Source organism: Apteryx mantelli, unplaced genomic scaffold (assembly GCF_036417845.1).
Source record: "Apteryx mantelli isolate bAptMan1 unplaced genomic scaffold, bAptMan1.hap1 HAP1_SCAFFOLD_33, whole genome shotgun sequence".
NCBI classification, from domain to species: Eukaryota; Metazoa; Chordata; class Aves; order Apterygiformes; family Apterygidae; genus Apteryx; species Apteryx mantelli.
Window position 1 is genome coordinate 1,082,585 of NW_027118682.1, and position 26,881 is coordinate 1,109,465.

General features: G+C 57.0%; 1 pseudogene; it reads right to left on the bottom strand.

Annotated features, from left to right (window-relative positions):
* Window positions 1-657: 657 nt before the first annotated feature.
* On the bottom strand, window positions 658-26,881 carry LOC136996266 (adenylate cyclase type 10-like; annotated as a pseudogene).

Consider the following 26,881-nt stretch of genomic DNA (forward strand, 5'->3'; position numbering starts at 1 on the left):
CTGCGCCGCGCTCTGCTGCTCTGGGGCCCTGCTCTGCCCTGACAGCCGCGGTGGCGCTGGGAAACGGCCACCGCAGCCGGGACCAAGCCGCGGGGCTGCCAGCAGAAGGGCCGCAAGAGCCGGGGGGCTCCAGCCCCCCCCCAACCCGACCCGACCCTCCGCCCTCCCCCCACGCCAGCGCAGGTGCACTGCTGTGGCCCTGCCCCTGCCGCCTGGGCAGCCCGGGCAGCCAATGGGGGAGCGTGGGGCTGTGGGGTGGGAGGCGTCACTTCCGGCTTGGGGGCGGGGCTGCGGCGGCCATGGCTGCGGCCTGCTGGTGCCCGCTGGGGCTGCTGCCGGCTGTGGTGTCGGGAGCGCGGAGCGGCGCTGGCGGCTGCCGCGTGCTGGTGCGGGCGGGAGGCTGCGGTGGCTGCTGCGGGTGGGAAAGGTGGTGGGGAGGGAGCGGGGCCGGCGCCGGGGCTGGCGCTGGGGCTGCGGGAGCTGTGCTGCGGGCAAGCAGCCGCTGGGCACCGCTGGTGCTCAGGAGCCGCTGCCGCGGGCCCAGCTCTGCTGCGGTGGCCTGGGTGAGTGTGTGGAAGGCACCTGCGCAGAGCAGTGTGAGCTGTGGTGGGGGGCAGGTGCTGTCTGTGAGCATCGCGATGAGAGCGAGGGGTGTTTTCAGCCAACGCTGTGGCCTGGCAGCTGTAGCAAGGTCTTGAGCTCTGAGAACTGCAGGTCACGAGTGAAAGCCAAGGCGGCAGCTGGAGAGTGCAGGGATGCTGTGGCGTAGTGGGAAGGCGAAAGGCTCTGGGTGAGGGTGGTGGAGCTGTTGGGGAAAGTCGATGGGCAATAGCTGCTGTTGTAGTGTCCGGCGGAAGGGCAGTTGTCAAAGGTTTTGATTAAGCTATGAAAATGGGACTTTTTCCTGACTTGGCAGCTTAAAGTGATGCCCCCGAGAAGCTGTGCTGTCTGCTGCTGTGGAGAAAAAGGGTTTTGCAAAGAGCAGGGCCTGAAGTTCTGTACGTCTAGGTAGAGTTGTAGCGCTTTTTTGATGGCTTCCTCTTTTCCTGCAGTTGCTAAGGAGGGAAGGGAAAGGATGGGCACGAATGGGCACAGCCTTCTCTGGAGCAAGGAGAAGGAGGTGAACACATGCTTGCATGCCTAGTCTTTTCAAGCGATTTACATTTTTAGGGTCCAATTTTTCATTTTGTTTCCAATATTGCTTGACACCAGTGTCCTTATTGCTTTCTGCCAGGCCCTTGGTCAAACCTAAATTGAAAAGACAGAGTGTAACCTTCTGCTGGAGGTGTGCATTGCTGTTGGAGAGAGAGGTATTTAAGCATGGGTCTTCCAGTGTGATCGAACTACTTCTAACCGCCAAGTATTTTATAAAGGGCGGGACAAGAGTTTCAGGGATGCTGAGTGCTCCTCTGAAACTGTGGCAAGATGAATCGTCACCCAGAGTGACACTGCAGGCTGCCATGTCCTGGTGTGCGTGGGAGCCTCTGGTGGCTCCCTGTGGGCTGGGAAGAGCCCAGAGCAAGTCCCTGGCAGAGCCTGCTGGTGGTTTCCTGTTTCTGCCGCCTCTGCTTGCAGGTTACGGACCTTTGGGCAACTCTTCTCTTACTCTCCCAGGCTGTGACTCCTCTATGCCCTGGCCTGCCTCTCCACTTCTACAGGCCTCTACACTTCGCCCAGCATGCTATTTCTACCCCACTACTGCCCTGCCTTAGAGCCCTAAACAGCTCATCCTTCACACAAGAACTGCTTGCTCAGTGGCCTGTCCCCCTTTCCGCATTCTGTATACTTCCTCCTTCTGTTTGAGTTTTGACAGGAGCTCCTTGCTCATCCATGCAGGTCTCCTGCCCCCTTGGCTTGACTTCTTACTCCTAGGGATGCACTGAGCTTGAGCTTGGAGGAAGTGATGCTTGAATATTAAGCAGCTCTCTTGGGCCCCCCTTCCTTCTAGGGCCCTAACCCATGGCATTCCTCCAAGGAAGTCCCTGAAGAGGCCAAAGTTTGCTCTCCTGAAGTCCAGGGTTGCGATCCTACTTATTGCCCTGCTTATTGGCCAACGGGGTCTTTCCTTGTTTGTAGGTAGGAGGTCAAGCAGAACATCTCTCCCCAGTGGCTCCTCTATCACCTGTGTCAGGAAGTTGTCATTGATGCTCTCCAGGAACCTCCTGCCTTGCTTGTGTCCTGCTGCGTTGTCCCTCCAGCAGCTATTGGGATGGTTCAAGTCACCCAGGAGGACCAGGGCCAGTGACTGGGAGGCTTCTTCTAGTTGCCTTGTGCCTATCACCCCCAATCCCGTGGGGCTGCAGAAAGGTAAAACTCCAGCGGGAGAACCAAATTGGTGAAGATTTGCACAGAGACTGGCCTGAAACGGCCCGATGCTTTACCTCTCCCCAGGAAGAAGGAATACTATTAACCCATGGCAACAACTATAAAACTATGAGAATTTACTAATCCCCCAGAGCATTACCTTCTCTGCAGTGCTTTGTGCCTTATTTATCATATTCCTCACTTGATGGAAGCCTAACTGCTAAGAACTTCAAAATGCTCCGACTGTTTTCAATACAGCCATTTCCAGTTTTCCTTTGGAGGACTTGGGACGCTACCCTGGATTGAACTCTTGCCCAAGAACGGGTTAGTGTAACTAACTCTTCAAAATGTGGCTTAGAGTTGCCTTTGCCCCACCAGGGACAGGAGGGTTGGGAAAACACTTAAAACACCAGCGAAGACTATTTTGTTTCAGGTATTGACCTTACTAATTGCGTACATATTGGTTCCGTTCATCTTCTGTTGTGCAAACATTGTTGTGGGAAAGGAGAGAACGAGGCATGATGCAGAATATAGTAAAGGAAGAAGGAAAGGAAGAAGCGTTTGGACTAATGATGACAGTATTTAATTCCTGGGAAAGGATCTTCCCTTTGCAGTGCTGGCAGCTTCAGCAGGTACCTGGAGCTATAGACCTCTGGCTTTGCTTGATTCAGCTGGGGAAAATGTGGAGCTGTCTTCAGCCACAAATCTCCCGTGGGGCCTTTTCCAGTGAACCACGACTCCTAAGGGGAAAAAAAGAAAAAAAGAAAAAAAGCCACAGTGAGAGCTGAGAAGAGCAGGCGATCCCCAGAGCTGTCATTTCTGTCTGGGAAGGCAACCAAGGCCTCTCTCAGGAGTTTGTTCCATCCATCAACCAATTTGCCGGGCTGCCAAAGTCTATCAGTGAGGAGAAGGAGAGGGAAGGCAAATTTGACTCAGCACACGTTGATCCTGGCCTCCCAGAGCTGCCTTAAGGAACAGGGAAAGATCCAACTTCACCACTCCTCAGCCAAGCAGAGATGCTGGGAAGGAGGCATCTTGCTTCCTCAGGTGTCAGTCCAGCCCCACCTGGGGGAGATACATCGCAGCTGTCTCTGCCCTCCTGTTGAGCAGGGCTACTAGCCCCTACCAGCTCACCAGGGACTTTCAGCACATGCCCCTGAAGCTCTCTGGGGGCTTTCCCTACGTGTACCTGCTGGAGCACAGTCTGGCCCACCTTCTGCTACAGCATGCTCCTCTGCCCAGGAAGCACCTCAAAGGCACAGATGAAGTACTTACAGTGCTCATCTCCAGCCAAGTCTTCTCCAGGAGGTTGCCACAGTCTTCACAGGCTTGGAGGCCCTGCTTGAGGCACAACAGGCTCTGCTCTTCATTCCCCAGCATGAGGAAAATGTAGGCTTGCAGGTGGTAGACTCTGGGGTAGAAGACGGGGCTTGTAGAGCACTGAGAGAAAACCTCTTCCGCAAGCTGCCCAGAAAACAACAGAGAAGCACGTTGGGAGAAGTCATAGAACTCAGCGACGGCTTGGCACTGAGAAGGCCACCAATTCCCCAAAGAGAAAAACCAGCCCTAAAGAGACAAGGAGTGCACAGCCAGCAAGGCTGAGATGCTGCACAAATCTCTCCTGAGCCCTAGGACCTCATATGGAGCAGGCATTTCAGCAGAGCTCACTAGCTCATGGCTCTGCAAGTCTCTTCTCCTCTCTTGCCGACCATTCCCACAAGGGAATTCTCACATGCCCAGGAAGAACGCCTTCACCTGACTGCCTTCTTTTCCATCTCTTGCTGACACCTTTGTGAGAGGAGTCTTTTGCCATGTTGCTCTCCAACCCACTACCCTCTGGCACTACCCTGACTCCATGCTGTCATGGCTGCTTCGACCTGCACAGGTCAACCCACTGCTGCTAGCAACACGGCTTTCCCTAGAGTCCCCTTGCAACATGCGCCTCCCCTTCCTCCTCATCCCTCACCCTTAGAGCCCTGGTGCGGCTCTCACGGGCCCTCGCCGATCCGTGCTCAATGTCCTTCTTCAGCACCAGGCTGTGACACTCCAGGAGCCGGCTGCACGCTTGGCTGGCCACAAGGGAGGCACCAGTTCTCTTCAGCAGCCTCTTGGCCTTTTCAAAGGGCTTCTGGAAGTTGTCCCACTGCCCAAGCCTTGCAAACCTACATTGTCCAGAGAAACACACACACACACACACATTTTGTAGAGATGAAGTAATCAAAAGGTCTCCTAGGCTATAGCCTCCAGCCCCAAGCTGGCTTTCAGAGGCAATGCATCTTATAGGAAAAGGAAGTTACTGGGGGCATGTTGGGGCCGTGTTGGGGACATGGGGGGGTGAACTGCAGTGTGTTGTAGCTCCTCTTGGTTAGCATCACTCAGAGCAGAAAAGGGGAAAAGGAAAGCTGTGGCCAAATGCCGCCAGTCATCCTTCCCTGGCAGGGCTCCACAGAAGCACATCCCGGGGCTCCTTGCCACCTTGCTCACAGTGCACGGCTCCCCCGGCCCCTTTCACCACAGTGCCCCAGAGATGGCCGCCTTGGTGGACATGCGATGGGGGGGTGTGACAAGGCCAGAGCTCCCACCTTCCCTGCCACAATCACTGCCTGGGCCTCTCCGCACTCAAAGCAAGTCTCTAACTTACCAAAGAGCCAGGCACAAATACAGTCCAAGCAGGATGCTGCTCTGCGACTTGAGAATGCAGTTGGCTTCATTCTGCTCGACGAAGCTCCTGCACTCTTCAAATGACTTGTACTGCCACCCTGCAATACAAATGGGTCTCAGAGAAGCAGCACCTCCCTCCCCGGCCTCGACTTGCCTCAGGCATTCGTAGCAGCAGAAGGCTCAAGCACAGCCGGGGAAGTTCTTGGCAGGCAAACCACTCAGAGGGCAAGCAAACCACACAGGAAGGATGCAAGGGCTCAACTTCTACCCTAGCTCCTCAGGGCTCTTCAAGCTCCACAGAAATGCCCTTGAAGGCAAGGGCAGAGAACATCAGGAAGGAAAAAAAGAGAACTCACAACTCCCCTGAGAGCATTTTCCATTGCAAAAGCTGCAGCTTTCTACCACTGCACAAAGGCATGCTGCCATTGATCAGCAATGACAGGGACCCCAGAGCACAGGCTCTTAGGTGCCTTCTGCTCAGGCACATCCCAGCACTGCTAGGCCTGCTTCCTGGGAAGCCAGAGCAGAGTGAGTCGGAGAAGAGGTTTCAGAAAGGGCAATCTCAAAACACAGCAAGGAAAGGGGATAATTAAAGCTTTGTGAAATTACTCTTTGCTCACATGTAGAAAATGGAAAAAGAAAAAAAAAGGAGGGGAAAAAAAATCAAGAGACAAACACACATGCACACAGCCAAAAGGCCAAGGACTCTGTCGAGGAAGTAAAAGGATTGCTGGGGGCTCTGGGGTCATTGTTATATCAGGAGAAAAAACGCTTTGGCCAGCACAATTGTTTCCGTGTTTCCAAAGGGTAGAAGATACTCCACAAGTCTTGTATTGCCGGTTCCTTTATGCCTGCCCTGGGGGGGCTCTGCCTGTTTAAATCTTGGACAAAGCCACCAGTTCTGGCCGACAAGTCCAGTATGGCAGTCTTGCCTGACCAGGAAACAGGTGGGCGTCTTTGCAAGCCTCCTGGCTCTCCGGGACCTGATCACTGAGGACTCACCAGCATCAAGCAAGAGGTCTAAGCAGCAGGAGAAGAAGCACGCCTGCCCAACGATCCTGTGCTCTCCAGACACCTGCTTCTCTAGCCTGCGCAGCACTGCCTCACATTCAGGGTACCTGGGGAGGAACACGATGAGCCTCCATGGAGCGTCTCCATGGGGTGGGAGCCCAGTCAGCACCTCCAGACACTTCTGCTCCCCTTCCCAGCATCCCTCTCTGCCTCGCTTTCCCTTCTTTGCTCTTTCTCACAACTCCATCCAAGTTTCTCCATCAGACTTTTCTGCACCCAAAGGTCAGCCCCCTGACACTGGGCAACCAGCAGTCTCTCCGGCACCATGATTACCTCATCTGGAGAAAGAGCGCTGTGAAGAGCGTCCTGAGAACCACGTAGTCCAGGTCGGACTTCTGCAGCTGCATGCAGAGCCTCTCGGCGCAATAGCCTGGGAAGAAAACAAGCAGGCTCGCACAGGCTCTCTCTGCAGAGACTCCTTCTCGCAGGCAGCGGGGGCAGTACCTACCTACGTCGATAGACAGGGGCAGATTTCCCAGGCTGAGGGTCAGATGGGACAGGGCCTGGGCGAAGCTGGCAGTGTTTAATACCCCTCCTCCAAAGAGCTGCACGTCAGTGCTAAGCTGCATGGCCGTCCGCCCGTATTGCAGCCACTCTTCCCGGCAGCCCAGGTTCTGGCAGCACAGCGCATATTCCAGGTAGGAGAAGAGGACCTAGAAGGGTCCAAACAGGACAATGCACAGGACTGAATCTCTCCAGGGTGATTCTCTGGCCTAGAGGGGACAGGCCATAAACCCAACTGCCAGCTTCTCTCTTCTCTTGTACTCCCAGGGCTCTCACCCATCCGACAAATGGCTCTTGCTACTGCCACTGCTAACTGCAGCCGTGTCTAGGCAGGGGCCCCCGTGCGTTGCACACAAGCATTCTCAAGAGCCACAAGGAAACGACAGACTACAGAAAGTGGTGCTGGCTTAAAACCAGAACCAGCTCCACGCTTACAATTATGAAACAAATCCAAGGAGAGGAACAACCAAAAGGAACAGCAACCCACGTCTTCTGGAAGTTCATGCAGAAAAGTGCAGGCACACGTGCATCTCTGTCATCTTTGGGCTCTTCTTGCTGGGGGCAGGCCTGGTGGTACTCTTGCCAGGCCAGGGGAAAGGAGCTATGTCAGAAAGGGGTCTGCTGCTGCTGCAGAGAGAAGGCACTCACGTGACTCGCATCCTCGGACTCCTCGGCCGTGTTCACCTTCATGAGCCCTGCCAGGCGGGACAGCCTCCGGCTGCTGCAAGTGCTTTCCAGGCTGAAGAGCTGCCACAGTAAGGACAGGCAGTGGCTTTGCCGGAACAGCCAGGGGAGCCTCTCCCTCCTGCCATACAAGGGAAACTGCTGGGCCACAGCCACTAGCTGCACAGTGCAAAGTCCAACGGGATGGCGGAAGCAGGGGGACGGAGGAGGCAGCTGCGCCTCCTCGCAGGAGGGCTGCAGCGATGCAAGCGGGAGAACCAAGCAGTACCACTGAGGAAACAGGACTGCTAAAGAGGGTGTCTTGGCACTACAGCCCAGGCAGGCCAAGCAAAGCTGGGCACTGGCAGGAAAAGGGTCATTGCACGGGAGGCTTGCCCCTGGCTACAGCCTCCGAGCTTCCTCATTCCCACATCTCGCCTCCACTTACCCCGCCAGGCCCACCTCCTGCTCCCGCCAGCGCACTCCCTTCCCCTCTCCAGCCTCTACTCCCTGCTAACACCTCTCTGCTCCCACTCACACCAGCCCCCATGCCAATGCCCCAGGAGCTCCCCATCACAACCCCCAGCTCCCCATTCATTAGCCTCCAGCTCCCTCAGCTGCTTTCCCCCTGCACACCCCACAGCCTCCACACTTATGCGTAGAAGAGCCTTTGGAAACACGTTCACCAGCACAGTCCACATAACATGTGCTGACATACAGCCCTGCTCTGGGAGACTTGCAGCGCAGGGCAAAAATCGGACAAACTTGCTCGCGTGGCCTTCCTGCCAGTGTCTCATCAGAAATGGGTCACTCAGAGCACTGGTCCCAAGCTCAAGCATCTGCACTGCCTTTAAGCAAACCAAATGCTCTCAGCAGCACCACCAAACGCAGCTGCAGCCCTCACGATACAAGCCTGCTTTTTACACAAATGCATGCCTCGCTCTAATGCTTGTACACACGGGAGTGTCAGGCTCCGTCGTTCCCCATTCTACCCAAACCTCGCTACTTCGTGCCTCCGTCTTGCTAAGACCGATGCATCAGGCAAAGCCTGGGCTTAAGCCTCGGCAGGTTGGGGCCTAGATGCCCACGACCAGCTATGAAATGGCTCTTCCTTCCCTTCGCTTTCCCTTCTGCTTCTCACCCTGCCTCCTGATGAAGGGAGGAGTCTTTGTTCTTCTTGTGAGAGGCGTGCTCGGACTTTTCCAGCACAAACTGCAAGAAGGCGCCAGTGGAGGTCTTGGGGAATTTCCTCTTCAGCAGCCTCAATGCCTTCCTGATCTTTTTCTTCGCCAGCTCCATTCGTCCCATATTGTAGCAGACCTGCACAGCAAAAGGGCTTTTAAGGCAGTCCCGTCTGGCATGAAAGGTCACCCCAAGTCAGTCAAGCAGCCCCAGGCACAGCAGAGAATCCTGAGCCTCCCGCCCTCTTGGGAACGCTGAGAGCAAGGATGCTGGGAAGGGTCCCAAAGGGCTCCGATTCAGCAGACACCCAATTGCAAGTCTCTGGCGGAATCAAGGCCAGAACCTCAACTGCTTTTGGCCGGAGGGCGAAGTGGGCCCAGGAAAGGCTGCTGAGAGCAGTCGTGGCTAGAAATGCCAGGGATAGCCTCCCCCAACCCCCAGGAAGGCATCCAACTCCACCCACCAGCAGAGCCCACAAAAACCTCCCTGTCACCTTACCTCCCCTTGGAGGCTCAGGAAGGTGGCTTCTTCAAAGCACGCAAGCACATTTCCTTTCTTAGCCACCGAGTTCCTCAGCGCTTCTGCTTTGTTCAGGGTCAGGAAGGCCTTTGAACAAACACACAGAGTAGCTGAGCATCGCTGCCAAGCCTGCCTCCAGCCCCATCCTTCCCGCTTGCCTCCAGCATCTCTCTGAGGAGGGCCTGCATCTGGCCCGGCGATGCCCACCCGAGCACAGTCACGCTGCCTCTCACACCACGGGCACAAGCACTCCCTCCTACCACCTCTTTGGAGGTGCACCTTGCGCAAAGGGCCTGCTTCACTGCCCTGTCTCTCTTGCCACAGGAGAGGCAAACAGGAGGCAAACTCTGCGCCTGACCCCAGCAATTCATACCCGAGTCCCCACAAAGGCATGCCCCCAGGCATGCCCTATTGCAGTGGGGAAATGGGCTTGCTCAGGGCAAGACACTTGAGAGGACGCCATGGGCAAAGGGGCTCTGGCGAGCAGGGCAACTCACCAGGTAGTTGTTGCAGACGTGCAAGTAGGCAGCCGCACCCTCCAGCAGATAATAAAAGGCTCTGGCATCGTTGCCCATTGCCATGTGATGGTGAGCCAAGGGCACAAGCACCAGCTCCACGATGGCCTTGCAGTTGCAGGAACACACGACACCGTGGGTCCACGGGGTCTTGCTGGGCACCTTACAGATCCCTTTGGTCTTAGCCAAAAACCGCTCTGCCGCTCTAGTCAGAGACAAGATCACGGAGAAAGAAGACACCAAAGAACACGCTAGCGTCACCAACACTGCTCTTTCAGCCTACACTAATGACACGTTCTAGCACAGCATGAGGCCACGTGCATACAGGCATCACGCGGGGGCCATGGGTTTCACAGCCTTCCCAGGCATGCTGAGTGAGCTCGGTCACTCATTCTTTCTGCCCCACACAACGGTGACCTGCACCCAGAGTTTCCCTGGGGCATTCCAGGTTACAATTGACACCATCGACTCCTGAGTGGGCAGGGACCCCCCATCCTTGCCCTGTCTTCCCGCTGTGCTCCTTCCTCCCTTCCACTCTTGCCTTCTCTCCTCGCTCAAGACCTTTGGCTCTCCCCTAACGGCAAGCAAAGCCAGGACAACTCACTGACACGGCACTTTTTGGCAAGATTCGTTCCCTGCCAGTGCAGTGATGTCGACCAATATACTGGGCACTCGGGGGAGGAGCCCTGGGGCCCCAGAGCACAGCGACAGTGTGCTCAGGCAGGGCAGAACTGGCACGAGGAGCAGCAGCTCCCCTTTTCAGCACTGGCAAGCTATTTGTTTGGCTACAGCTGTAACAAGGAGGCATGAGCACAGATCCTGTTGGGGCCTTTGCTGACCCTGCTCTGGAGGAACACTGCTCTTTTAGGCAGCCAGAGAGACCAGCTGGCATTTCGGTCACCTTCTACAAGCCACCCTGCTCCCAAGGGCTGCTTTGCCCCTGCACAGCTTGCAACATTGCTCTCGAACAGCTAGAAAGCCAGGGCTGCTCCACTCTAAAGTGACCAGCATCACTGGGATCCCACAGGCTTCCTCAAAGATGCTCACCTCCATGGCCATCTCAAGCCAGCTCCCACAGCTGGGGGCCTGCTCTTTCCTAAGCCAGAGTCACAACCAGCAGCCCAAGCTGGCGCGACTCCACTTGTCCCCTCTGCACACCCTCAGCCCACTGCCTTCAAAAATAATCTTCAAAACCTTGTCTCCTCACCGAAAAGTCTCCTCCAAGAAACTCTTCTCCTTCTGCCCACCATTTGCAGCATCTGCAAAGAAAGCACGGGGTTAAACACCCCCTCCCTGCATATGCACAAAGAGCTGCTTCTTGCCATTCTGGAGCACTAAGAGAAGGAGAGGAGAGCCAAAGGCACTGACGGCACCTCCCTTCCCGGCCCCTTCCCCTGAGATCTGCCTTCACTGTGCGGCTGCTATTTCTCCAGACTTAGCCCAGCTCGGCCAAGGGTACTAGACGCACTAGCAAATACACCTCAGCCTGCTGAGCCGTGGGTGCACCCCGAGGCTCTGGTCTCTGCAAGGAGATGGGCTGCTCTCCTGTAATTCTGGGGAAACGCAGCAGGACACTCAAGGGCAGAGAGGCTCTACGCTGTGGCCACATCATGTCTCTTGTTGCGAACCTGTGCTCAGTGGAGAACTGAACTAGTCCTACAAATGCAGCTGCCCTGCACTGAAAGCATCCCCAAGCTTGTGTGAAATGGCTCTGCAGGCAGGCCTTGAGATAGAGAAACACTGCAATTACGTGTGCAACAACAGTGGGCAGGGCCCAGGCTCCAGAGCATGGCACAGGGCATACCCGTAGTGGTGGGGAGCTCATCCGTCTTCATCTCCTCGCTTGCTGCCTGCGAGGCCTCCCAGCTGCGCCAGTAGCAGTCGCTGCCATGGTCCTCACAGCTCTCTGCCTCCTGGGTGCTGCCGATGGCAAAGCGGTGGAAGGCAACAAAGTCCCCTCCGCCACAGCACTGGCACTTGTGCACGTGCCTCTCCAGGAAGGCCACACACTTGCGGTGCATGGCCACCCCCTGTCCCTTCGGCCACAACTCGTAGGCAGCCTCCTGCAGCAGCGGGGCGCAGAAGGCCAGCACACCAGACTGCAGCCTCGCCATCTTCTTGGTCTCGTCCATGGATGACTTCTGGGCATCTGAAAGGCAACGGGGCTTCCCATCAGCCAGAGCTGGGGCCAGAGCTCAGGGACGCCACAGCTGCACAATGAAAGACAGGCCTTGGCGTGCATCCTTGGCAGGAAACCAGCGCTCCTGCATTCAGAACCTTGCGGCCATACAGCGAAAGGGCCCAGCTTGCCTTCCTCAGACTAGCATGGCCAGCGCAACAGGCTGCTAGCCTGCTCTCCCTGCCAACAGACAGTGTGTGCAGCTGCGCTCCAGGTGGGAGCTGGGCATGCTGCCAGCAGCAGAAGCAAGACACAGCCAGCTCTTTCTGCCCGCTCTGCAAGGCACTCCCAGCCTCCTATGCTCCCCCCTGGGCTAGGGGGCAATAAAAATCCACTGCACAAAATCCCGCATCTGCACACTGCGGGAGGCTGCGCAAGCATGTCAGGGCTTTCATACCCCTTTCCCTGCATGTGCTATGAGCTGCGTTTGCAGGCAGCAGAGCAGAGGGACTCAGAGCAGCTCACTGCAATATTGCCCTCCAGCACAAAGCTAGTGGCACAGGCTAATCTGAAATGGACTTGTCAGAGCTTTTAACAACCCATCCCTGACACCCAGGGTGCCCTGAGCATTACACACCTCCACTGGGGCAGTGCAGCGTGCTCTGGGGAGCCCCACCAGGGACATAGCTGGGGGCAGCAGCAGGAGCCTACAGGGCTCCCGGGCTCCTGCTACCACCACTTACCACTCTCCTCCTCCAGAGAGGTGCCTGACCCCTTGGTGGGAACACTGCTCTCTTCTGCCACCTTTTCAGCATTCAGCCACTTCAGGATGTTGCATCGCACCAGGTCACTCAGCGCCTTGTTCATCTTGGACCTGCTCCACCCGGGAAGCATGTGGAACAGCAGCTCGGTGCTAAACAGCGGCCCTAGGATGGCTGCACACTTCAGAACCATCTGCTCCGAGGGCTTCATGCTGTCCAGCTCAGCCAGCGCAATCCCTGTCCAAAACAAGCCACAGCTCTCTCTCTTGCCCACTCCCCAGGCTCAGGCTGCACAGGCTGCATTAGCTGCAACACCCGACACGGTAATTTTCCCCATCTTTCCTAGGGACTCAGCCCCTTGGGCAATCGCAACCCAGGGCACATGTCTTCAAGACGGCTCTGCTCCTACTCGAATCACAGGAAACAAGGTCGTCGGAAAGCAGAGACGCTCAAACGAATGCTCCCCCACCACGGATGAGCAGGGCAGCATCCAACACATGCATACATCCCGGGATGCGGCTTGCCAGCTCTAGGGTATATTTATGCCCGCAGGGCACACAGACAGAGAGCCCTTCCCCCACCACTGAGGCCGACTCAGAGCTCCCCACAACCCTTGCCTTCACTTGGTCACACAGGACTTTCCCCTTCTTTGACAAAGCAGCTCTTGCAACAAGAACACTTTAGAAACTAGGAGCTTTCTGCCACCTGCATTCTGCCAGGGCTCAGCTAGAGGGCAGCCATGCTCATTCACAGCTTCCTATCCAGCACCCCCTAGAAAGGGGGATTTCTGGGCCAGCCCAGAAAACAACAGGCAAAGAGAGATTCACAAGATGGCTTTGGTTGCTGTTCAGTGTCTTGAGAGCAGCATGAGCTGGACAACTACAAACAGAACAGTAAGGTGAGAAGCCTAGTTCAAAGCTCAGTCAGAGCCAAGTCAAATACTCCCCAGCAATGCATTTGCTCTCGCGGAGAAGAGCGAAACATTACAGTGTGGCCCCAAGAACTTCTTTTCTCCTATTCTTCACCGAGAGCAGACAACACGCTCCCAGGTGGGCCACATCCAGGAGGGGAAAAACACTTCGCACAGCCACAGGCATGTTTCTCCATGGAAAATCTAATGGGACCAGAGCAACCTTCCCAGCAGAGTCCCAGAGTGCAGAGGGCTACCTCTGCAGCACATGGATGCCCAGAGTTTCCAGCTCATGTCCCGGGAAAGGGACCCAGCACAGCCGCCAGCTGCCACAGCGGGGCTCGGCCCCTCACCTTTTAATGTAGGGGGAAGCATGGTGTTCTGCAGGGTCACGTCCGGTCTGATGGTGCACACCCTGCGGTCCTTCCCCGTGCTGGAGCTCCACGTTGCTGCAGTGGTTGAAGCCTCCATTACAGAAGCTGAGTGGAGCAAGGGAGCAGGAGAAAGCCATTAGCAAAGGGAGACAATTCATGTCATGACTTCCTGCTTGCAAACATTACCAAAGCCACCTTAGCTAGGACAAGGCCTGCGTTAGGTGGGCAGATGCACTCGGCCTGCCCCCAACACGGTCGCTAAGAAGAGCAAAACACTGCCCTTGCATACCTTTGCTTGCAGAGCCCTTCCCCAACATTTCCTGTTGCCAGGCAGTCTTCCCAAACACTCCCAAATCAAAACTTCCAGACTTTCTAGCTGGGGAAGGAACGCCTCAGGACGGAAAGCAGCAGTGTTGCTACTGTCCCAGAGCCAGGCACATTGCCAGTGCTCATCCAAAAGGGCAGGTCACTCAGGGCTGCTGCCAGAGCCATGGCAAGCTGGTTGGCATTCATCTCCAGGTGGTGTTACCACTGCCTTCTTCACTTAGTAGCACCTTTGTGGGGATTCACACTTTGGCATTCAAGTTTCCAAGGCCTGTCCCTTGCCTCCGGGTGGGTTTGGTGACAGACTTCTTTGCAAGTGACCTTTTTTGCCTTTTGCCAAGGTAAATACATGCACATTCCAATGCCTAATAAACAACACACATGCATCTGCCTGAGAGCAGAATTCTCCAGTGCAGCCCAAGAATTTGGAGTGGGACTGAAAGTGAGAAGGAAGGGATTTTCCACAGGTCAGACAGCAGCACTTTAGAGGCCCCCATGAAAACCCCCCCGCATGGGGCATGCTACAGGCAAAAGAAATGTGCCCTGCTTGTGCCTAACAGGGCTCTTGTGTTTAATCTCTCACTCTCTTTAACCAGAGGATCCCCAAAGCCAGCTTGCGGTCATGCTGCTCTGCCTTCGCCTGCCCTGACCCCAGACATTGCACTTCCTAAGCAACTGCACTCAGGGACAGAAATTGCTCTTCCCTGCCTCCTGACGCATGCTTCAAACTACGCTTCGGCCTACGAGGCAGAGGAGAAGCACAGCAGGGGCTCAGAAAAGCCTGAGTCCTCGGCCCACCTGCTGATGAAGATGGTTTTTCTGACCAACAAACACTTAGGGTGTGGGCAGGAATGTAAAGTGCGCCAATGACATCTACCCATATCGTGAAGATCATGGGCCCAGCAGGAGCTCTCCTTTCAGCGGCGGACCAGGCATTGCTGACTCCAGGGATCCATTTTCCTTTCCCTGCCCTTAGGTTTTTTCACTAAGCCACTCAACTCTTCTGGCCCTCTTTCCGTTCCTCTAAATCCCTCCCCACCCAACATCCTTTAGCTCCCTCCAGCCTCAACCCTTTAGCATTCATCCCCCAGCAGGTCTTACAGCAGCTGGCACCGAGGGGCATTGATAGAATCAGTCCAGCCGTGTGGCTGTGCACAAGGAACACTGCAGCCATGGGACTCACAGTACTGGGCCAGAATAAGCACCCTGCTTCATACAGGTTCAAAACAAGAGCAGCGCTTAGCTTAGTGCCAGGCAGCATCTCTTCTCCTCCTTTGAAACTGGCTGCCACGGCACCATTGCTTGGCCTCTCAAAGACACCAAAACTCCCCAGCTGCTCCTTTGGCTGTCCCAGCAGCAAGGCATGTACAGACCCACACCCCATCCACACCAAGCTTTGTATGGCTGCTAGAGCTGACTGTTCCTAGGTCGCAGGGGAACCCCCAGGCAAGAATGTGCTGTGGAAAATGCACCACAGCCGCTAGGCAGGCAGCCACAAAGGTGCTTACTGAAGAGGCTCTCCCACTTGTCCTCTCGTTTCTCTTCCTTCCCCAGTGGGTGGAACAAGAGCAAGTCGTGGCAGTTAAGGTAGCAGAGCAGTTCCTCACAGTAATAGGGGATGCCATAGCTTCTTTGCATCAGGAACCTGCAAAGGAGCAGATCCAGCACTCACTGACACAGGCAAAGTAAGGCACGTGCACACGTTCCAGATGGGCGCTGAGCCACGCGGGCGTAACGCAGGAAGCAACGTCTTCACCACAGCTCCACCTCACTTGTGAAAGGGCCACGACTCCCACTGGCTTTGGCATCTGAGCCACCCAGAAGCTACAGCCTTTGCTGGAATCCACAGGAAAACCATCGTGGACAGAGCCCAAGGCACAGAGCAGTAAGCCTCGTCTTTCCTGTCCCCAGCAGCCTAGATCCTCTCCGGCACCAGGGAGAACCTAGGCCCCAACGAATCACCCCCACAGCCCCGCCACACAGACAAACGCCTTTGCCACACCTCAGCCATGCCAGGGTGCAGGACCACTTCCTTCCTGCCTTCCAGTGCAACACAGGCGGCCTGACACCTCCTATGCTCTGTGCCTGGGCAGCTGCCCACTCGCAGCTCACAACTGTGAGCATCTGACACTGGCTAGAGGCACTGGCCCTTCCAGAAGCCCTGCGCTGCCTTTTCTAGGGGTTCATTCTCTTCTGCTCCCTGCACAGGTTCAAGCGCTCAGGAAGAGCTCAGAGGCCCTGCCTGCGACTTACGTCTCTAGATCCTGGGGTATGCTGGCAACTCCAAGGGCCTGGCAGGCTTTCTGCACCACAGCGGAAGCCTTCAGCCCTCCCAGATGAACAGAGGTTGTTTTCTGCAACTTCGGGATGTCTGCTGCAGCTTTGCAAAGCCTCTGTCTTCTACAGTGACCGGCAGCGAAGCCCATCACCATAAAGATCGAGACATCCCTGAGCACACTCCACAGAAGACTCCAGGAGAGAGAGTCGATGCAGTGGGCATTGTCGATGACAAATATGATGACTTCTTCTTCAACAGCCTGAAACAAACAGCTTGCTCTGGGTGGATTCTGATGGGTTCTCAAGTAGCTTCCACAGGAGCAACTTTGGCCTCTCTCTCTCTCTCTCTCTCTCTCTCGAGAGAGAGAGAACACTGTGAAGTCCCTTTCCTCTCCCCAGCTACTTAGGCATTCAGAATCTTAATGACTTGCAATTTCTCTGAGACTTCAAGGTCTCTCACGGAAGGTGGTACAGAAAGACAGCGTTGCTTCTCCCAAGCATGTGCCCACCAACTTTATGGGAGGAAAGTTATCAGGGGGTATGGGCAGGGGTGCTTAGGCTCTGAAGGACAATGACTCAAGTACATGGTCCTCCCGCCAGCTCCCACCACTCGCCTCCAGAACCCTCCACCTGCAGGGCTGTTTTCCTTTTCTGACCCACGATGGAGAGAATAGTTCACCTTCTGCAGCACTTTCTTCAAAACCGCCTCCAGCTCCAGTTGCCTTTGAGTGCCACTCATCTGGGAAACCGCCTTCGAGAGGGGAAACTGCCCAGAAAAGCACAGTCAGAGAAACAGCCTTTCAGGGGCTTTCAGCACACCTACCCAGCACATAACACCAACCCAGCAAAATGCCTCTCCTGGCCTCAGCATCATCCCTCTCCCCATCACAGTTGCAAGGAGACACAGGGCAGACATCACCTGGCGCCTAGAACAGAGGCCCTCTGAGGCCTGAGGGTCTCTAGCAGAGCTCCTGGGGGTGGGAGGAGTGAAGAGCTTGTTCTCTCACGATGGGAATCTCAGGAGGGAGCAGACCACTCACGCAGCAGTCAGCTCAACACAAGGTCATCAGCCCCACCTCCAAGCTGCTCTTCAAAGCCCCTTCCAGGGTGCTGAGCAAGACATCAGGAACTACGTGCACCAGCCTGGCACCTGAGCTCACCCCCAAGAGGGAGCCCCCCCGCTGCACCCAGGAACAGAAGCCTGTGCTATATCCCCCTGCTCTTGCCACCAGCGAGCGGAGCGACTCCCCATCAGAGCCTACAAATGACAAAAGCTCACAAGCAGCCCTTTGCCAGGGCCAGAGAGGGTCTCGCCTCTCACCTTAACGAGGAAGAGTTCATTGAGGAGGCAGTAGCTGCTCTCTTGCATCAGCCCTCGGAGCTTTGCCTGCAGGACAAGCTGTCTGGCACCGCAGGATTTACAGGCCTGGAGGCCCAGGGCCATGGCCAGCACCATACGGACAGCAGAGTGGACCTGCTTCAGGTTTAGCTCCGTCAGTTCCACGGCTACTACCCTGCCATGCAAAAGCAAAAGGGACTGAGACTCAGAAAGGCATGCAAAGAGCTGCAGACTTCCAAGTCAAAACTAGTAGAGAAGAGACACATCATCCAGGGCTGACTGCAAGGGCACTCTGGACATACAGCCCCAGACGCACTCTTCATCCACACACCTCAGAGCGCTTCACAGAGGGCCAAGCTTTTCCCTCTTCTTACAAGGAAAGGGCACAGAGGGGCAATTCGTGCCAAGCCCCTGGCAGAGCCACCACCAGACCCTGCGTCTCCACAGCTCTCAGCACTCCCCCCCTTGCACAGCAACTTGCCAGCTGAAGCAGCAAGGACCGAGCAAGTTGGGCCTTTGTGTTTCCACTCCACAGCTTCACAATCTGCCTCCTACACCACGGGAGGGAAGGCTTTGCTGCCCCAGTGGGCCTTCGGGATGAAAGCCCGAGGGCAAGCAGCGTTTCTCAGGCAGCCCCTGCCCCCCAGCTTTCTTCTCTTTGCTCTCAAGCTGCATGAAAAGCACACAGCTTGGGTTCTTTCCTTCCCTTCAGGCCCGGCCCAAGGATGCAAGAGGAACAGCACTGACTGCACAAGCCACCTCTAGCTCCCTCAAGAGGGAGTGGGAGAGCACGCAGCTGCTCCTAACCAGGGGCTCCCGGAGGCTTTTCTGGGATGCTGCAGGCTAAGGGCCAGGCGCACTAGCAGAGGGGCTCGAGGATGCCGGGAACATCAGTGGATGGGCAGGGGAAGTGTCCCACAGGTAGCTCTCCAAAACACTCACCTGTGGCCAGCAGCCTGGCCTAAAGAGGCAAGCTCCGTGAGTAAATGGCTCTTTCCAGAGCCTAGCATGCCCTCAAATGCTAGGATGTGGCTTTCTTGACGAGCCACGTAGGCTTCCAAGGCACTTTCAAAGAGGGCAATCTCCTTCTCCCGACCTGTGAAGGCAGACAAGAAAGCAAGCTGCTGGAGCGAGCTCAAAAGCAAACAGCCGTGGGCGTCCTTCCCTCTTGCTGCCACAGCACCTTCCCTCCATCGCCCCTGCGAGCCTGCCTGCACCCAGGGCTCCTTCCCACGCAAACAGCTACACTTTTGCAGCCAGGCCTGCCTTAGAGCACTGACAGGCCCACCTCCCTGCCTCACTCACGCCACAACTCCCATGCCCCCTTTCCCTCCCTGCCTCCCTGCCCACAGGCAAGGGATCTCCTCAGGCATCCTCCCGCAACTCCCCACAGTCACCCAGGGCAAGGTCGGAAGGGACAATCTGAGTCACTGCAGGCCCCTAGGGCCCAAAGAGATGCAGAACATCTCCTCCGTGCACCAAGAGCTACAGAACACTTCCCACCTCCCTGCAGCTAAGGCAACATCTTCAGCCCCCAAACAGCTGACAACAGCAGCAGCAGTTACAGGCATCCTGTGTGCGCTGGCATTTCCACAGCAGCAGGCACTCCTCACAGGAAGATGCCCAGGTGCTGCCAAGAAATGAATGCTCGGGACTACAAGGGAGAGAAGCCACTGCCAAAAAAGCTCTGGCAGGCAGACAGACAGAAGGAAAGCTCCTTCCTCATCCTAGCTGTGTGCATCAGTTTAGCTCTGAGCCTGGGAGCAACTGCATGCTTGAAAGCTCCCACCATGCTAGCTGTGGAGCACAGCAGGAAGCACTAGGCGCCTCACCCTGCTTCCCACCTCCAGCTCTGGCCCAACCCCAAACCTATGAACCAGCTACGAGCCAAGGGATGCACCAAACCCTTATGGCCACTGCAGGCAACACCATTCCTTGCAAAAGCTTCTCCATTCCCAGACTGCTTTGAACAGCTACCAAGGGCAAGAAACTGGTGTTCAGAAGAGCAAGGCGTTCACCTACCGAACAAGGGGCCATATGCAGACCTCTCCTCCATAAGATCCAGGCCAAATATGCTAGCAGAGGAAGAGAAAAACAAAAGTCAATGAAGCAGGCAGAAGCTGGAGGATGGAGAGCCATGCGTGGAGCTGAGGATGCACTCTCAGCTACCGCTCTTCTTTTGAGCGCCATGGTATCCTGCCCACGCTCCCACTGCCAAAGTTCATGCTCACCCATGAGAGGGGGCAAACACCAAACAAGCACCAGCAAAACTTTTGGCACAAACAAGCCCAACGGCCACACTGCAACAGCACACTGTATCAACATGCAAGCACCAGAGGCCAAAACCAAAGAAAGCAAAGACAGGAGAAAGAACCCAGGGAGGACCGTTGGCGAACAGACTGCTTTACCACGCGTGACAAGCAAAACAAGCCTCTGGTCCTGCAAACTGCTTCCCTGAGGTTTGCTCACAGGAAGCAATTTATAGAAGGGCAACAGATGCTATCCAGGTAAAGATGAGGAATAATAAGCTCTCGGTTCAAGCCAGGACGTGCAACAGGAGCACAAGGGTCATTTAGTTGGCCAAGACACCAAGCGCCTGGCATCTTGGGCTCAAGCTTTTCTGTAGTTTCAAAGAGACGGACAATGCTAATGTTCAAAACGTCATCCAAAGAGAACCTCAAAGCCGGTCCCAGAGGAACAGCTCAAGTTCCACCAGGAAGTGAGTCCCAGCCACCCACGCTTTCCCAGGGGAACAGCACTGACCAAAAGCTTTCCAAGAGCTTCCTGCTTAGAAGCAGCCGAGAGAAAACCCCCTCGGTGGCGCAGAATTACCACTGCATTAGTCTTGCACGCAACCAAGCAAGCACAGAGCAGAAAAGTACAGTTGGAAGCCATCTGGACAGGGGCTGACAGGCCACTCTGTGCCGAGAGACACCTACGAGCCTTCTCCACCCCTACTGCATCGCTCCCACTCTCCCAACAGCAACAGGCCCCAAGGGGAACAGGCAAAAAACACAGCCACACTATGGCTTTCCATCTTCTCAGCCACAGAGGTGGGAGGTGTGGGCAGGGCGGCAGCTCGGTCTCTTTCCGCACAACTCCTCTTTGCTGACCAAGGCTGGACCCTGTGTGCCACCACGCCCCCAGCCAGCCTGCTCAGAGAGGACACTCACAGCTTCTCCGACATCCCCAGGTACTGATAGACAGTGCCAGGATCGCCGACCCCCTTCATCTTGGCCTTCGGCAGCTCCTTGAAGTAAGACTGGGGCAGCCTGGAGGCCGCGTAGGTCGCTGCATCGCAGGACACCAGCCCAGGGTAGTGCTCCATCAGCCGCGCTGCCAGGTTCACCTTCTGGCCCATGACTGCCGCAGAGAGAGAGCACGCATTGACGGACCCAGGAGACCAACCCGCACCACCCTGCCAGGCTGACGGCTGCATCACCGCCAGCACAGGCAAGAGCCAAACCCGGCTGAGCACAACCGAGAGGAACGCCAAGGCTTGGAGCCCATTCCCCCGCCCCACAGTGGGACCCGCTCAGCCTCTGTCGTTCCTGACGGGCCGCAGGCCAGGCCCTCGTCCCAGCCCAGCGCACACGGCCCACAGCTTCTTCCCCGGCACTCTGCCTTGTCCTTCCACAGACCCAGCCCAGGCACCCGCTCCACAGACAAACACCTCGTACCTGTGTATTCGTGCCTGACGCGGTGGCCAACGACTCCGCAGAACGCCGTCCCGCTGGTGACCCCCACGGACACCGCCCTGACGCGCAGGCAGAGCGGCAGGGACTCAGCAGCGCCCGTGCGCAGTGCTGCCTGCCCACCTCCACCCCTTCCCCATCTCCCCGCGCACTGCCAGCTGCCCCGGCAGCGCAGGCCTCGGGGACTGGCAGAGCTCAGGAGCCGGACAGCCCCAGCTTGAAGGGGCTGCAGAGAGCAGCCCGGCGGTTTGGCACCCTTCCCCTAAGGCCCAAGAGCTGCCACGTGCCCCAAATCCCCTCCCGACACAAGCAGGCCCCAGCACGTCTCCTCAGCGGGCGGGGGGGAGGCGGCTCTCTCTGCACCCCGCCTGCAGCGACAGCAACTTCGGGCCAGGCGCCGTGGCCTGGTCCCGCTCCACACGCCGGGCACCTGCAAGCGCCTGCCCCTGGCCCGCAGGAGGCCGCTGCCCTCGTGGTGGCTCCTTCCAGGGCCGTGAGTGGCCTGTGGTGGCTGCAGGAACTCCCCTGGCTATGGGGGGCGCACCCCAGGGCCATCTGCCACCTCTCAGGGCACGGCCTCCTTCCCCCCAGTGACGGTGGAGGCCAAGCTGGAGGGCACGTCTCTCCGAGAAACCACCGCCCACCTCACCCCGTACCGTCCCGGGCAGCATGCCTCCCCACTCACTCAATTTTCCTCGGCCTTGTGGAGCAGGCGGTGGAGATCTGAATCGCGCTTTCCAAGGCGTGAACGCTCTCGCAGGGCAGCTTTCCTCCAGGGAGGCCAAACACACACAGCAACGTGCAGCCCTGCCCAGGACAGAGGCAGCACACCTTGCCACAACGCCTGCAGCAAACCCTTCCTGCCCTGAGGCTCCAGCCTCCGCCAAGACCAGCAGAGCCTCAGGGCAACCCCGGGCCAGAGGTACCAATCCCAGCAGCGAGGCAGAGCTGCTTCTCCTTTCCCCACTGCTCTAGAGACAGAGCCGCTTCCCTCCGCTCTGCCACCCACGCTTGGGTGCGGGGGCACTGCTCCCCCACGCTCACCTTATCGAACATGGAGATTTTGTTGATTTCACCCTTGTGAGGACGGAGGATCTCCGAAATCAGCACGCTGCTGTCCTGGATAGCCTTGCAGATTTGGGCTAGGTTGACCTTGGCAGCAAACTGCAGCCTCACAAAGAGGCAGGTGACCGGCCGCAGCTCGGATAAGCACGCCAGGGGCTCTCCGTCGTCAATCTGGAAGACAAGAGCAGGGCACTTTCAGCGTCCCGCTCTCCCTGGGTGCTTACTGCCTGCAGCAGATACCAAGGCAGAGCACACAGAGGGCCAGTAGCAGGCGCTATCAGAGGAACGAAGAAAGCCTCCCCGCAGTGCAAAGCAGGCATCAGCCTTCGCAAGACAGACACAGAACCGGACAAGAAAGCACTAGGCAGAGAAACGTCTGCTGACAACACCACACCTTGCTGCAGGTATGCACACAAGGGGCCACCCTCAGCAATGCTGTCGCGACTCCAGAGGAATCTCTCGCTTATCACAGGGTCATGGCCACAACAACATCAGTAGGAAATGCAGAGGGCAATCCACCTCCCGCCGCCCGCGTCTCTCTGTGCAGGAGCACACAGCGGGCAGCTTCCTGGCATGTGTAGCACAGTGGACCCGTTTCCCCAGGTTCTCACCTAAGGAAGGGGGCATTTTCTTTGCCTTGTCTGCTTTCTTGAGAACTCCCTCTCTGCAATGCACATCTCCTTCTCCCCTCTCCCCAAAAGGCACCTCCCAGCACCTGTGGCCATACCTTGCGCAGAACACTTGCTGGGATGTACTTCCTCAGCACTTTCCCCAGAGTACGATGAGGGGCCAAGGTAACAGCAGGTCTCAGGATGCCTACGCAAGGAAAATACAGGCGGTCACTGGCAGGATGGCGCTACGAGCCTGGCTACGGGGGCCTTGCAAAGCAGGGGCTGGCACTGCAACTCGGGGAGAAAAATTCTTCGCCCTTTGCCCGTGTGTTCTTCCTGCAGGTGCTCAGCCACAGCAGTCCCCTGGAAGCAGCAGCAGGAAGCAGCCAGTGCCTCCGCTGGAGCACAGCAGGGTCCAAGGCACAAAACCTAACTGCAAGGGGGAGAGGACAGAGGCCGTTCCTCACTGGCCCCTCAGCAAGCCAGTGCCCATCTTTCTGGGCAGGCACAGAACAAGGCAAAGTTGGCACTCACCTGGCATTTCAGGAGAACAGCAGTTCAGCCGGGCTCGCGTGAACTTGGACAAAAGGTCTTCACGTTCCGACACAGACAGTCGTTGCATGCCTGTAACCTGAAGGCACACGCAGCAAAAGCACTGCCATCGGCCTCCCCAAGAGTCCCAAGGCCCCCTCCTACCCTCCGCTGTCACTTCCCAGAGAAGGGGAGAAGATCTTCGTGTGTCAAGGCCACCTTGCTGGATTTGCACTGGGACAAACACTGGCATCGGCAGCACATGAGCTGCGCAGCCATCGGCCAAGCATCTCCCCCGTCTCCAGAACAACTCCATGACCCACAGAGGACATTACCAGTAGGGCCAAATCCTGCCAGTCCCTCCTGACCCCACCTCAAACCCAGCAAGCACAGTCCAGAGCTAAGCCTCAGCTGGAAAGGCAACAGCTAGAGCTGCCCACCTCCTTTTACCGCTACAACTCCCTCCACGGCCGTCTCCTCAGCCTTCTCACACCTTCCTCCCTCACCGCCACCTCCAGCTCCTCAAAACCACTCGAGAGGCCATCTCACCCACCTTCACAGCTCCTTGGCCTTTCGCTCTCTTGCTCTTGACCTGGTTCTGGTTGCAGAGCTCCCAGCAGCTGGCTGACAGGATAATTTCACTTGCATTTGCAAGGTTTTGGGCCTGCCAGACTTCACCCACGGCCTTGCCAAGGATCAGGAAGCGCTGCTCCTTTCTGTCTCCAACAGTCAGCAGGGACATGTGCCCTGCAGAGATCCCTGGGGAGAGACAAGCACAGCTGAGGCAGAGAGCACTTTTACCTACGCAGCCTCGCGCCGCTCAACTCTTCACAGGCTCAGTTTGAAGCTCAGCCCTGAAGACAGGCTCCTTCTCTCAACTGCTTCAGCTGGAGGTGCCCATCCCTCTTTATGGAGTCAAGCTTGAGTATCGACAGGGAGGGGGTCCTAAGCGGGGGCCTCCTGGCAGAGGGCCTGAAATGGGCGTCTAGAAAGAGGCAAATGAAGCTGACACTGACAAAGTCTTCACGGGCCAGGGCACCTCTTGCGCTTGCCTACCGCAGAGGCCCAGCACACCAGCAGCTTTGCTGGCCATCTGCTCAGGGTGCATGCAGGCAGCTTGTAACCGGCTGCCTGAGAACGCACAAGAGCCTTCCAGGCAAAAGGCTTCCACTGGCCCCAGGAGGGATCACAACTCTGCCTCAGGGGGCAAAGCACCCTGCAGCACTGCACAGGGCCATGGAGCCTCGCACAGCGCAGCCAACTCAGCACTCCCCGTACCTAGCTTCAGTCGGAGCTTCAGACCCACGGCTGTGTCACGGATGCTGTACTTCTCCTGGATTTGCCAGCAACACTGCAACACCAGGCTGATGGTGTCTCTCAGCTGCGTTTCTCTCGCTCTCCACAGCACCAGCACAGCATCCCCTGCGGAAACCAAGGCAACGGGGGAAGGCTCTGGTGAGACCTGACACTCCCTCACCTGCACCCACCTGCACAGACAGCAGAAACCAGCAGGCGTGCTGAGGGACATGCACTTGGGGGAAGGCATCCTCCTCAACTACAGCACCCTGGGCACAGGGACGCCTTCCCCTCTTCCAGGCCAGCTACAACAGCAGACACGCTGGCAGAGGACCAGGGCGCGCAGCGGGTCTGCAGCAACACTGGCATCCCCACAGCCACTCCCGCTCAGCACAGAGATGCAAGGGCTCTCTTGACCCCTCGTTCCTCACATGCTGCCTCAAACCTGAGCTCCCAGGGTATCCCCCCCCTCAACCCCTGCACATCAGCGCCGTCCCGCTGCAGCTTCCAGCTTGGGGCCCACGATGGCAGCTCCCCCTGAGCACCTGCGTGCCAACAGAGCCACCCCTCTGGGCTTTGCCAGCTCGCCACTCACTCTGTCCTCTTCCCTAGCATGCCTCTTCAGTGGCAGCAGACAAAGCTAAGGTTCGTTTAGAAAGATATACCTGCAAACTTCAGGATGTCTCCTCCAAAGCCCAGCAGCTCTGCAGGCAAAAGAAAGAGAAGAGTTGCCTCTATGCCTTCTTCAAGGAAGCCGCAGAAGAAGGCACTCTGCTGCCAGAGGAGCACAAGGGCAGCAGTGCATTGTGGGGCACAATTCAGGAAAGCACAGCTGCAGCCTCTCTGCTTTGGTCACAGGGACCACAGCACTGGTGCCTGCAGTACCGGGCCCTGCAAAAGGGAGCTAGGGAAGGTAACACACTCGTTTGTCAGCACCAGCGTCCCCACATCACTTGCACACTGATACTGGCTGCATGCCCCCCCACTCCCCTGGGCCCCAACACCAGCAAAAGCTTCCTCCGTCGCAAGAGTCCAGCTGCTCTCGGTGGTCCTCAGGGCCCACAGAAACGCCCAGCCTGCACAAGGAGGCAGCAGCAGGCTGCCCAGCACACCTCTCTCCTCTCCCAAAGAGCAGGCTCATGGCCCCATCGCAGACAGTCCTGCAGAACGGCACTTACCCTCCAGAATGTCACCCATGTAGTCATTGAGGGTTTGCGTTAGCTCATCTGCACCCCGCTCTATGCTGATGCTCTGGCTAAACTTCTCTGTCAGAGCAGTGAAACCTAGAACAGGGACACACAGGCACACAGAAATCAGGAAGTGCCTACATGGCCCGAGGACCTGGCAGCCAGCTTCATGCTCCCACCTCAGAGAGCCTGCACATTACATCTCGCCCTGACCTGGCCGGTTACAACAAGCCTTGACCGCCCAAGAGAAACCAACACTCTCGCACTGGCCGCTGCTCCTGGCAGCGTGTGTTCCCCCACACCGCACAGCCTGGAGCAGGTGCCCCTGGCCCACGCTCTCTTGCAGCCCATGGAGGACTGCCTGGCACTGGGTGCCTCCGCCGAGCTCAGCTAGCCGACTCCTGGCCTCTTCCAGTCCTCTCATCTTCTGGAGCCCCTTGCTCCTTGGGACGTCAGCTACCTCTGAGCTCTACTTCCGCCAAAGTGGAAGACGTCAGCAGCAAAGAGATCTCCTCTGATCCATTCTCCACCAGAGGTGGCACCAGGGCTCCAAAAGGCCCGAGGAGTCCCAATGCCTCGTGTCTCTCACTTCTTCTCAATGCTCACCCTTCACAAGCCTTTGACCCACCTGACACATCTGCAAAGAGCAGTACTCCGTGAAAATTCTGAACGCAACCGGTTTCGTGCCTCAAGTCCTCAGACAAAACGAGATCGGGGACGTAAGCAGCTACTTCCCCCAGTCCTGAGCAGTGCTTGGACCTTCTCTCCCAGGCACAAGACATCGTCAGCACCCTTGGCGTACACGGGGTACCTCGGGACAAGACGACCGTGCCCAGCAGGGAGCAGGACAGGATAGCACGGCACCACGCAGGGCTGCGCAATAAGCCTGGGCCTTGGGAGGGGCGGCTGGCCCTCTGCCACCAAGGGGCGGGTCACAATCGGCTGGCAGTGACATCAGCTGCACGTCATCCAT